The 13,542-nt window shown below is 33.0% G+C and overlaps 1 protein-coding gene across 7 annotated transcripts in view; it reads left to right on the top strand.

The window, feature by feature from the left end:
• Positions 1-13,542, top strand: part of LOC148945998 (ubiquitin-related modifier 1 homolog) — a 161,734-nt gene that overhangs the window by 116,571 nt on the left and 31,621 nt on the right. The gene's annotated exons all lie outside the window — the stretch shown is intronic.

The raw sequence follows: 13,542 nt of genomic DNA, 5'->3' as shown, positions 1-13,542 counted from the left end.
CGTTTGAACCAGAAAATTGTATTTTCCATAATTTTCTTACAAAAACTAGAGTTTACGGTCAAAAACCCTTATTAGCTCAGATTTTACTGAAATAGTTTATTTTTAGATCCAAAACTGGACTTAAGTTTCACCTATGAGCCAACAACTTGTATTTTCCATAATTTTCTTACAAAAAACTAGAGTTTACGGTCAAAAACCCTTATTAGCTCAGATTTTACGGAAATAGTTTTATTTTTCAATCCAAAAATGGACTTAAGTTTCAAATTTGAGCCAGAGAATTGTAGTTTCCATAATTTTCTTACAAAAAACTATAGTTTACGGTCAAAAACCCTTATTAGCTCAGATTTTACAGAAATAGTTTATTTTTCGATCCATAACTGGACTTAAGTTTCACCTATGAGCCAACGAATTGTATTCTCCATAATTTTCTTACAAAAAACTAGAGTTTACGGACAAAAACCCTTATTAGCTCAGATTTTACGGAAATAGTTTTATTTTTCGATCCAAAATGGACCTAAGTTTCACGTTTGAACCAGAGAATTGTATTTTCCATAATTTTCCTACAAGAAACTAGATTTTACCGTCAAAAAGCCTTATTAGCTCAGATTTTATGGAAATAGTTTAATTTTTCGATCAAAAAATAGACTTAAATTTCACATTTGAACCAGAGGATTGTATTTTCAATAATCTTCTTACAAAAAACTAGAGTTTACGGTCAAAAACCTTTATTAGCTGAGATTTTACAGAAATAGTTTATTTTTCGATCCATAACTGGACTTAAGTTTTACCTATGAGCCAACGAAATGTATTTTCCATAATTTTCTTACGAAAAACGAGTTTACGGTCAAAAACCCATATTAGCTCAGATTTTACGGAAATAGTTTTATTTTTCGATCCAAAAATGGCTTAAGTTTCGCATTTGAACCAGAGAATTGTATTTTCCATAATTGTCTTACAAAAAAATACAGTTTACGGTCAAAAACCCTTATTAGCTCAGATTTTACAGCAATAGTTTATTTTTCGATACAAATATGGACTTAAGTTTCACCTATGAGGCAACAAATTGTATTTTTAATAATTTTCTTACATAAAACTAGAGTTTACGGTCAAGAACCCTTATTAGCTCAGATTTTCCAGAAATAGTTTATTTTTCGATCCAAATTGGCCCTAAGTTTCACGTTTGAACCAGAGAATTGTATTTTCCATCATATTCTTACAAAAACCTGAGTTTACGGTCAAAAACCCTTATTAGCTCAGATTTTACAGAAATAGTTCTATTTTTCGATCCAAAAATGGGCTTAAGTTTCAAATTTGAACCAGAGAATTGTAGTTTCCATAATTTTCTTACAAAAAACTAGAGTTTACGGTCAAAAACCCTTATTAGCTCAGATTTTAGAGAAATAGTTTATTTTTCGATCCATAACTGGACCTAAGTTTCACGTTTGAACCAGAAAATTGTATTTTCCATAATTTTCTTACAAAAACTAGAGTTTACGGTCAAAAACCCTTATTAGCTCAGATTTTACAGAAATAGTTTATTTTTCGATCCATAACTGGACTTAAGTTTCACCTATGAGCCAACAAATTGTATTTTCCATAATTTTCTTACAAAAAACTAGAGTTTACGGTCAAAAACCCTTATTAGCTCAGATTTTACGGAAATAGTTTTATTTTTCAATCCAAAAATGGACTTAAGTTTCAAATTTGAGCCAGAGAATTGTAGTTTCCATAATTTTCTTACAAAAAACTATAGTTTACGGTCAAAAACCCTTATTAGCTCAGATTTTACAGAAATAGTTTATTTTTCGATCCATAACTGGACTTAAGTTTCACCTATGAGCCAACGAATTGTATTCTCCATAATTTTCTTACAAAAAACTAGAGTTTACGGACAAAAACCCTTAATAGCTCAGATTTTACGGAAACAGTTTTATTTTTCGATCCAAAATGGACCTAAGTTTCACATTTGAACTAGAAAATTGTATTTTCCATAATTTTCTTACAAGAAACTAGAGTTTACGGTCAAAAACCCTTATTAGCTCAGATTTTACGGAAATAGTTTAATTTTTCGATCCAAAAATAGACTTACGTTTCACATTTGAACCAGATGATTGTATTTTCCATAATTTTCTTACAAAAAACTATAGTTTACGGTCAAAAACCCTTATAAGCTCAGATTTTACATAAATAGTTTATTTTTCGATCCATAACTGGACTTAAGTTTCACCTATGAGCCAACGAATTGTATTCTCCATAATTTTCTTACGAAAAACGAGTTTACGGTCAAAAACCCATATTAGCTCAGATTTTACGGAAATAGTTTTATTTTTCGATCCAAAAATGGCTTAAGTTTCACATTTGAACCAGAGAATTGTATTTTCCATAATTTTCTTACAAAAAACTAGAGTTTACGGTCAAAAACCCATATTAGCTCAGATTTTACGGAAATAGTTTTATTTTTCGATCCAAAAATGGACCTAAGTTTCACATTTGAACCAGAGAATTGTATTTTCCATAATTTTCTTACAAAAAACTAGAGTTTACGGTCAAAAACCCTTATTAGATCAGATTTTACGGAAATAGTTTTATTTTTCGATCCAAAAATGGACTTAAGTTTCACATTTGAACCAGAGAATTTTATTTTCCATAATTCTCTTACAAAAAACTAGAGTTTACGGTCAAAAACTCTTATTAGCTCAGATTTTCCAGAAATAGTTTATTTTTCGATCCAAATTGGCCCTAAGTTTCACGTTTGAACCAGAGAATTGTATTTTCCATCATATTCTTACAAAAACTTGAGTTTACGGTCAAAAACCCTTATTAGCTCAGATTTTACAGAAATAGTTCTATTTTTCGATCCAAAAATGGCCTTAAGTTTTAAATTTGAACCAGAGAATTGTGGTTTCCATAATTTTCTTACAAAAAACTAGAGTTTACGGTCAAAAACCCTTATTAGCTCAGATTTTACGGAAATAGTTTATTTTTCGATCCAAAACTGGACCTAAGTTTCACGTTTGAACCAGAAAATTGTATTTTCCATAATTTTCTTACAAAAACTAGATTTTACGGTCAAAAACCCTTATTAGCTCAGATTTTACGGAAATAGTTTATTTTTGATCCAAAACTGGACTTAAGTTTCACCTATGAACCAACAAATTGTATTTTCCATAAATTTCTTACAAAAAACTAGAGTTTACGGTCAAGATCCCTTATTAACTCAGATCTTATGGAAATAGTTTTATTTTTCAATCCAAAAATGGACTTAAGTTTCAAATTTGAACCAGAGAATTGTAGTTTCCATAATTTTCTTACAAAAAACTATAGTTTACGGTCAAAAACCCTTATTAGCTCAGATTTTACAGAAATAGTTTATTTTTCGATCCATAACTGGACTTATGTTTCACCTATGAGCCAACGAATTGTATTCTCCATAACTTTCTTACAAAAAACTAGAGTTTACGGCCAAAAACCCTTATTAGCTCAGATTTTACGGAAATAGTTTTATTTTTCGATCCAAAATGGACCTAAATTTCACGTTTGAACCAGAGAATTGTATTTTTCATAATTTTCTTACAAGAAACTAGAGTTTACGGTCAAAAACCCTTTTTAGCTCAGATTTTACGGAAATAGGTTTATTTTTCGATCCAAAAATAGACTTAAGTTTAACATTTGAACCAGAGAATTGTATTTTCCTTAATCTTCTTACAAAAAACTAGAGTTTATGGTCAAAAACCCTTATTAGCTCAGATTTTACAGAAATAGTTTATTTTTCGATCCATAACTGGACTTAAGTTTCACCTATGAGCCAACGAATTGTATTCGCCATAATTTTCTTACGAAAAACGAGTTTACGGTCAAAAACCCTTATTAGCTCAGATTTTACGGAAATATTTTTAATTTTTGATCCAAAAATAGACTTAAGTTTCGCATTTGAACCAGAGAATTGTATTTTCCATAATTTTCTTACAACAAACTAGAGTTTAGGGTCAAAAACCCTAATTAGCTCAGATTTTACAGAAACAGTTTATTTCTTCGATCCAAATTGGCCCTAAGTTTCACGTTTGAACCAGAGAATTGTATTTTCCATCATATTCTTACAAAAACCTGAGTGTACGGTCAAAAACCCTTATTAGCTCAGATTTTACAGAAATAGTTCTATTTTTCGATCCAAAAATGGGCTTAAGTTTCAAATTTGAACCAGAGAATTGTAGTTTCCATAATTTTTTTACAAAAAACTAGAGTTTACGGTAAAAAACCCTTATTAGCTCAGATTTTACAGAAATAGTTTATTTTTCGACCCATAACTGGACCTAAGTTTCACGTTTGAACCAGAAAATTGTATTTTCCATAATTTTCTTACAAAAACTAGAGTTTACGGTCAAAAACCCTTATTAGCTCAGATTTTACAGAAATAGTTTATTTTTCGATCCAAAACTGGACTTAAGTTTCACCTATCAGCCAACAAATTGTATTTTCTATAATTTTCTTACAAAAAACTAGAGTTTACGATCAAAAACCCTTATTAGCTCAGATTTTACGGAAATAGTTTTATTTTTCAATCCAAAAATGGACTTAAGTTTCAAATTTGAACCAGAGAATTGTATTTTCCATAATTTTCTTACAAAAAACTATAGTTTACAGTCAAAAACCCTTTTTAGCTCAGATTTTCAGAAATAGTTTATTTTTCGATCCGTAACTGGACTTAAGCTTCACCTATGAGCCAACGAATTGTATTCTCCATAATTTTCTTACAAAAAACTAGAGTTTACGGTCAAAAACCCTTAATAGCTCAGATTTTACGGAAACAGTTTTATTTTTCGATCCAAAATGGACCTAAATTTCACATTTGAACCAGAGAATTGTATTTTCCATAATTTTCTTACAAGAAACTAGAGTTTACGGTCAAAAACCCTTATTAGCTCAGAGTTCACGGAAATAGTTTAATTTTTCGATCCAAAAATAGACTTAAGTTTCACATTTGAACCAGAGGATTGTATTTTCCATAATTTTCTTACAAAAAACAATAGTTTACGGTCAAAAACCTTATTAGCTCAGATTTTACAGAAATAGTTTATTTTTCGATCCATAACTGGACTTAAGTTTCACCTATGAGCCAACGAATTGTATTCTCCATAATTTTCTTACGAAAAACGAGTTTACGGTCAAAAACCCATATTAGCTCAGATTTTACGAAAATAGTTTTATTTTTCGATCCAAAAATGGACTTAAGTTTCGCATTTGAACCAGAGAATTGTATTTTCCATAATTTTCTTACAAAAAAATAGAGTTTATGTTCAAAAACCATTATTAGCTCATATTTTCCGGCAATGGTTTATTTTTTGATCCAAAACTGGACTCAAGTTTAACCTATGAGCCAACGAAATGTATTTTCCATAATTTTCTTACATAAAACTAGAGTTTGCGGTCAAAAACCCTTATTAGCTCAGACTTTACGGAAATGGTTTTATTTTTCTATCCACAAATAGACTTAAGTTTCACATTTGAACCAGAGAATTGTATTTTCCATAATTTTCTTACAAAAAACTATAGGTTACGGTCAAAAACCCTTATTAGTTCAGATTTTACAGAAATAGTTTATTTTCCAATCCATAACTGGACTTAAGTTTCACCTATGAGCCAACGAATTGTATTTTCCATAATTTTCTTACAAAAAACTAGAGTTTACGGTCAAAAACTCTTATTAGCTCAGAGTTTACAGAAATAGTTTATTTTTCGATCCAGAACTGGACTTAAGTTTCACCTATGAGCCAACGAATTGTATTTTCCATAATTTTCTTACAAAAAACTAGAGTTTACGGTCAGAAACTCTTATTAGCTCAGATTTTACGGAAATAGTTTTATTTTTCGATCCAAAATGGCCCTAAGTTTCACGTTTGAACCAGAGAATTGTATTTTCTATAATTTTCTTACAAAAACTAGAGTTTACGGTCAAAAACCCTTATTAGCACAGATTTTACTGAAATAGTTTATTTTTCGATCCAAAACTGGATTTAAGTTTCCCCTATGAGCCAACGAATTGTATTTTGAATAATTTTCTTACAAAAAAGTAGAGTGTATGGTCAAAAACCCTTATTAGCTCAGATTTTACTGAAAGAGTTCTATTTTTCGATCCAAAAATTGACTTAAGTTTCAAATTTGAACCAGAGAATTGTAGTATCCATAATTTTCTTACCAAAAACTAGAGTTTACGGTCAAAAACCCTTATTAGCTCAGATTTTACAGAAATAGTTTATTTTTCGATCCATAACTGGACTTAAGTTTCACCTATGAGCCAACAAATTGTATTTTCCATAATTTTCTTACAAAAAACTAGAGTTTACGGTCAAAAACCCTTATTAGTTCAGATTTTACGGAAATAGTTTTATTTTCGATCCAAAATGGACCTAAATTTCACATTTGAACCAGAGAATATTATTTTCCATAATTTTCTTACAAGAAACTAGAGTTTACGGTCAAAAACCCTTATTAGCTCAGATTTTACGGAAATAGTTTTATTTTCCTATCCAAAAATAGACTTAAGTTTCACATTTGAACCAGAGAATTGTATTTTCCATAATTTTACTTGCAAAAAACTATAGTTTACGGTCAAAAACCCTTATTAGCTCAGATTTTACAGAAATAGTTTTTTTTTCGATCCAAAGCTGGACTTAAGTTTCACCTTTGAGCCAACAAATTGTATTTTCCATAATTTTCTTACGAAAAACTAGAGTTTACGGTCAAAAACCCTCATTAGCTCAGATTTTACAGAAATAGTTTATTTTTCGATCCAAAACTGGACTTAAGTTTCACCTATGAGCCAACGAACTGTATTTTACATAATTTTGTTACAAAAAACTATAGTTTAAGATCAAAAACCCTTATTATATCAGATTTTACGGAAATAGTTTTATTTTTTGATCCAAAAATGGACTTAAGTTTCACGTTTGAACCAGAGAATTGTATTTTCCATAATTTTCTTACGTAAAACTAGAGTTTACGGTCAAAAACCCTTATTAGCTCAGATTTTACAGAAATATTTTATTTTTCGATCCAAAACTGGACTTAAATTTCACATATGAGCCAACGAATTGTATTTTCCATAATTTTCTTACAAAAACTAGAGTTTACGGTCAAAAACCCTTGTTACCTCAGATTTTACGAAAATAGTTTTATTTTTCGATCCAAAAATGGATTTAAGTTTCACAATTGAAACAGAGAATTTTATTTTCCATAATTTTCTTACAAAAAACTAGAGTTTACGGTCAAAAACCTTATTAGCTCAGAATTTAGGCTAGCAATTCGCCCCCCCCACTATCACACTATATCTACGCTAAGACACCCCTCTGTCATCGCCCCATCTCCCCCAAAACACTTTTCAGCCATTTCTAGTTAAAAATTTTATTTAAACTCATTCATTCGGGTTTTTTGCAAGCCATTCGTCCCCCACGATCCCAAGTCAACTCCGCTAAGACACCCTTATGCCATCGACCCATTTGCCCCAAAACACTTTTCAGCCATTTCTCGTTAAAATCTTTATTTTCAATTCTTCCTCTCGGGTGTTTTTTAAGCAATACTCCCCCAAACTATCAAACTCTACCTACTCTATGGCAGCCGGCTGCCGTCGCACTATCTCCCCCAAAAAATTTTTTTCAGGGATTTCTAGTTAAAAATGTTTTTTCAACTTATTCATTTGGGTTTTTCGCTAGCCATTTGCCCCCCCACCCCACTATCACCCTATAACTACGCTAAGACACTCCTCTGTCATCGCCCCATCTCCCCCAAAACACTTTTCAGCCATTTCTAGTTAAAAATTTTATTTCAACTCATTCATTCGGGTTTTTTCGCTAACAATTCGCCCCCCACAATCACACTATAACTACGATAAGACATCCTTCTGCCATCAACCCATCTGCCCCAAAACTCTTTTCAGCTATTTCTCGTTAAAAATTTTATTTTCAAATCTCCCACTCGGGTTTTTTGTAAGCAATACGACCCCAAACTATCAGACTAGAACTACTCTATGGCTGCCGGCTGCCATCGCACTATCTCCCCCAAAAATATTTTTCAGAGATTTCTTGTTAAAAATGTTATTTCAACTCATTCATTTGGATATTTTGCAAGCGATTCGCCCCCCATTACCACGCTATAAGTACGTTAAGACACTCCTCTCTCATTAACCCATCACCCCCACAACACTTTTCAGCTATTTCTCGTTAAAAATTTTATATCCACTCATTCATTTGGGTTTTTCGATAGCCATCCGCCCCCCACTATTATTAAAATTCTTTTCTTGCCATCTACATCTCTCTTAGTATCAACTTTTTAGTATACTATAAAGTTAAACTCTATTTTAAATTGACAACACTGTTCAAACGCCACTAGTGTATTATACAGAACACATCAAAGAAGTAAATCTAGGTCAACTCATAAGACCTTTTATCATCGTTAACCATTTCCATAGATTAATATTGTTCCAAATTTATAATAAATAAGCTAACAACCCCGAGCGGTTACCTTAACTGATAATAACCAATTCGCAAATGCTATACCCTTTTTTTCTCCACCTTCATACGATCCAATTCGCAAATGTTATCTAGCTCGGTTTTTTCCCTATTATTCAATTAATATCGTTCGTATAGTCCAATTCGCCAATATAGTCCTTTCCTTTTTTCTCTCCACATTCATAGTATCCCATTTACAAATTATATCTACCGTAACATACATAAACATCTATTCTTGAATAAAGGCAATTGTCCAAAAAAAATCAAAAACCGGTCTTGATAGCACAAACTGCAAAGAAATGGACCAATGGAAAGACAGCTTTTTCTACAAAATCATTCCTAAATACGCAATTTGACTATTTCTAGTTTTTGATTTAAAAAAAACAATTATACTCTCAAAACGTGTTTGACCACTTTATAGGTTTACTCGCTTTTTGCAATGTGCACGTGAAACTGTAGTGTATATTCTTGTACATGCTAGAGATAAGACAAATTACGCAAGCACGGTTCATATTCCCTATGCCCTTACTACTATTATGATGCATTTAATCTTAAAAGAAAATCAAAATTGAACCGAAATTACAGAAATATTTATTGCTTTGATAGATTATAAAAGTTGTAGACTTGTCATTATACAATTTTCTACGCCTTAGAATAGTTTACAGAAGGAATAGAGATACTCAAGAATCATCCTGCATGCATACATACCACACTTTGATTTTATAGAAAATTCAAATTGAACCTCTTTCTTTTTATTGTCCTATTCAACTAAATAAAATGAACAGGTTCAAAAAAATATTCGTCACATCAAATTGCCCCGATTGCTACACCGGCAGTAATGGCTTTTTATGTTGATTCTAAATATATAAAATTCTTTCAGTTTATTGTTACCCACCCAAAACCAAAAATCTGTGAAAATTTGCCAGATTTTTGAAAAAAGGAGAAACACCCCCCAAAAAAGAAAGCAATCTTATTGAAAATCTCTTTATTAGATACATTATATCAGAAAAACCTTCCGTAGAGGTTTCAAACTTCAATCTTCAAAATGTGGAATTTCGCTTTTTTTTAGAAGTAAAATCGTCGATGCACGTATATCTGTTTTGTTTTTTTCCCAGGGGGGATTTTATCAAACCGAAGGTCCAAGATCATTAGGAGGGAGCTCATTCAAACGTAAATTTAAAGCTATTTTTTAAGTGACCATACATATTGGGCCAGGGGAAAGTCTTGTTTTCTGCCATTTTAGGGCACCAAAATACGACTTTACCCCGAAGAGGGCGAATTTGCAATCAATTTATATTCTGAAAAGCTAAATTGATTAAAAGTATCAATAACTATATTTTAGGCTTCCCAGTTGCAAGAGAAGTAATGCCACACGGTGGCAGCACTGGATTCAACCAAGATGATTCGCTTTATTTGTAATGAAATCAGGATACGCTTGGTGATCTGTAATTGCTTATCAGCTATAATAAGAGGGAAGGTGAGTCATTTTTTAGGTGGGGATAGGGTAGGTTCCTAAAAAAATACATTTTAATGGACAAACTGTTTACACTTCATAATGGTTCAGATAAACGTTGAAAGATGTAGAAGGGAGAAGAAATTAATTAAAATATTTCTATAAACAGCTAAAATTTTACGTTCAACCCCAGGAAAGTTTTGGGGTGGTGAATACTGCTAGGAACTTAGTTTTCAGCAATTTTAAATGGTAGTATTTTTCTATTTATATGAAGCACTTCAATGTATTTAAACAAATGTATGTAATGTATTTATCGATAAGAAAATACAATTATGGAGGTTGTGATTGCTTCAGTAATATAGAAGATAAGAAGTCTCGCAGAATTTCCATCCATACGAACAGTAATACTCCTTTTCATCCAACCGAAATTCTTTGGTTGTAATATTAACAAGGACTTGTTACCAAAATTGCTATTCGTCGCCAATTTTTTAAGTATATTCAAGTCATATCCAAAATTGAAATAAAGATTTAAACTTAGGACGGTACTAATCAATATACAATTATTGATTTATACACTTTAAAAGTAAATAACCAGGGGTTTAGGGGACCGGTACCTCAAATTATATCTGGGTTAGGCTGGGGTAGGATTTGGAAAACAATCAGAAACTAAATAAAAAAGGAGCTTCTCAACTGAAAGCAAGCAGCAGGTTTGAAACCTATTTCAACAGATTATTCTTTATATGAAGGGGGCTGTCTCCTCCTTAGCTCCTTACTCTTTACTGTGAAGTTTGGCTCTTGTCCAAGTTCTTTAAGAAAATTTGCAATATGAAAAAAAAAGATTTTTCAAAGCACAAACAAACTTTTGTTTAATGAACAAGGTTTTGCGAAGGGGGCAGTCCTCCTTATATACAGAGTAATTTCAATTTGTTTTAAGTTTTAAACTTGCTCCTTAACTTGGTTGAAAACATTTTCTATTTGTTTAATTGCATTTCATGAAACTGTAAAGTTTTATGAACACCATACAATACTTTTGGTAACGCAGAAAAAACAATCAATATTTCAATGATCTCTGTCTGGATTTTGATGGGTAATCAAACAGTTCATGGTAACAAACTGTAAGCAAGGAGCGATCCAGCTGAATAGTAACTGAAACCCTAAAAGACGGAATTTTGATACCAATAGATATATCAGAAGAAATAGAATTTTAATGAAAATTACAGCATCAGATCCAGCGTATCAAAGCACCCTACTATAGAGGTTTCAAGCTCATTTCTGCAAAAATATGGAATTTTGTTATTTTTGCCAGAAGAAAGATCACGAATCTGTGTTTATTTGTTGTTGTTTTTTTCGCCAGGGGTGATCGTATCGACCTAGTGGGCCTAGGACGTTGGGAGAGGGCTCATTCTAACCGAAGATAAAAACTTATAGAGCTCTTTTTAAGTGGCCAAAAAATTGAAGGGCAACTGGCCGCCCTCCTACACCACTTTTTTCCCAAAATTGTTCGATCAAAATTTTGAGATAGCTATTTTGTTCAGCAGAGCTAAAAGGCCCAGTAACTATGTCTTTGGAGATAAAATGACCCCTACAGTCCCTGGGGAAAGGTTATTAAGCTATAAAATTTGCGCATTGTTTACGTATAGTATTTTTTATTGGGGAGTATGCATACATTTTTTTGGGTGAAGAGGGGAGGGTGAATTTTTCGCAGGGAGGATTTTTCAGGGGGAGAATTTTCAATGGAGAGGGAAGTTTTTAGTGGGTGAACTTTTCAGGGAAAATTTTATACTGGGTGAATTTGCCAGAATTCCTATTTTAGGTAATTCATTTGATTTTTTTTTCAGTAAAGTACGAATTATATTCTGGCTTTTAGAAAGCATTATTTGAAAAAAAAACTACGTTTTCTAAAGAGTTAAAGAGACTGATTCACAATTTCGAACCTTAAAACGTACAGGGATTAGGAGGTGCAGTTGGGGGGCTGCCGCCCCCCCAACCCCCGCTTCCGTATATGAAAGGGGATGTGCCCTCCTCAACGCCTCGCTCTTTACGCTAAAGTTTTTACTGTTTAAAAAAAGAGTTGTGAGAAAGTCAAACTTTAGCGTAAAGAGCGAGACGTTGAGGAGGGCACAGCCCCTTTCATATACGGAAGTTGGGGTTTGGGGGGCGGCCGCCCCCCAACAACACCTCCTAATGCCTGTACGTTTTAAGGTTCGAACTCGTGACTCAGTCTCTTTAACTCTTTAGAAAACGTAGTTTTTTTCAAATAATTTTTGCACGTTTTTGTACAGTTTATTACTTATTATTGCTTAACTAACTGTTAGCTGATCTTTTCAGGAGTTAAAGATGGGGGGCTGCCGCCTCCCACACCCCCCGCTTTTGAAGATTCTTGTTTTAAGGCTTTTAATTCCTGAATACTCAAATCAAATGCACAGTAAGATTTTCTTTTTTCAACTTTTTTTCGAGCATGCGGGTATACGGCATGTTATCAAAGCAGTGGAGACTTACCTGTAACCTGAAGGCCGACTGTGATATTATTCTTGAGACGCCTGTTGAGCCGAAGGATTTAATAGATTGGATTTAAAAAAGAAACTGAGTTTCTTTTTTAAACTTTAAATTCAGTATATAAAAAATTTTCTCTGACAGGGAATCGAACCCGGATCTTCCTCCTGACATTCAGGAACAGCGACCATTGTACCACAGAGACACTTACGGACATATTATTTTAGTCTGCAGTATCTATTTTTGACGCAAGCAAATACCCACAAAACTTGATATTTAGTTTTTGGAAAATAGGGAAGGAAGGATCGGATTGAGCTGAAATTTTAAGGATAAGTTCCCAGGCCCCAGGAAAGCTTATCCTCTAAATTTCAGCTCGATCAGACAACGTTAAAGGGGGGCTGTGGTGGGAAAAATTAACATGGGCTCTTATAGGAAAACGAGGTTTTTCGTAAATGTAAATTCGGAAGATAATTTTTTGCTCTGAAAATATCAAAAGGCCCTAACAAGTCAAATTCCGCTTCTAATGAGTCCTCATTCACCCGGATTCGTTGCCAACTGTGGCCTGTAGGCGTGGCTGATAAAAAAAGAGAAATGAACATTGTGTGGCTATATTTGTTTTTTGGAAAACAGGGAAGGAGTGATCGGATTGAGCTGAAATTTCGAGGATAAGCTCCCGGGCCCTAAAAAAGCTTAACCTCTAAATTTCAGCCCAATCGGACAACGTTAAAGGTCGGAGGGTCGAAACTTCCGGCCCACTTTTACCCATGAAGATAAAGTCGGGGGGGGGGGGGTGAAATTTTGCACGTTTCTTAGTTGGAGCTTGGGCTACAAAATGCGATCACTGCTGTCTCTCTGCGACCGCTAGGACCGGAAACCGCTTAACATTGTGGTGGGTCGTCTCTTTAAAGAGGCACAAGTGTGCCTCCTTGATAGGGGTTTAGAACCTTACTCATATTAATTTCTACTCGTTTTGAGTTTGACGTTTTTTATTATAGCGTCTTCAAATATCAGCCCATGGATACTCATGCATGCTTAATTTATTATCTATTTTTATCAATATTGCCCCATTTTTAAGTTTCTTCCTTTTTTTCTACA

Source organism: Artemia sp. Qi Xiang Cuo, chromosome 12, assembly GCF_049724085.1.
Source record: "Artemia sp. Qi Xiang Cuo chromosome 12, ASM4972408v1, whole genome shotgun sequence".
In the NCBI taxonomy this organism is placed as follows: domain Eukaryota; kingdom Metazoa; phylum Arthropoda; class Branchiopoda; order Anostraca; family Artemiidae; genus Artemia; species Artemia sp. Qi Xiang Cuo.
Note: the sequence above shows the minus strand (reverse complement) of the source record. Positions and strands in the feature narration are given on the sequence as shown.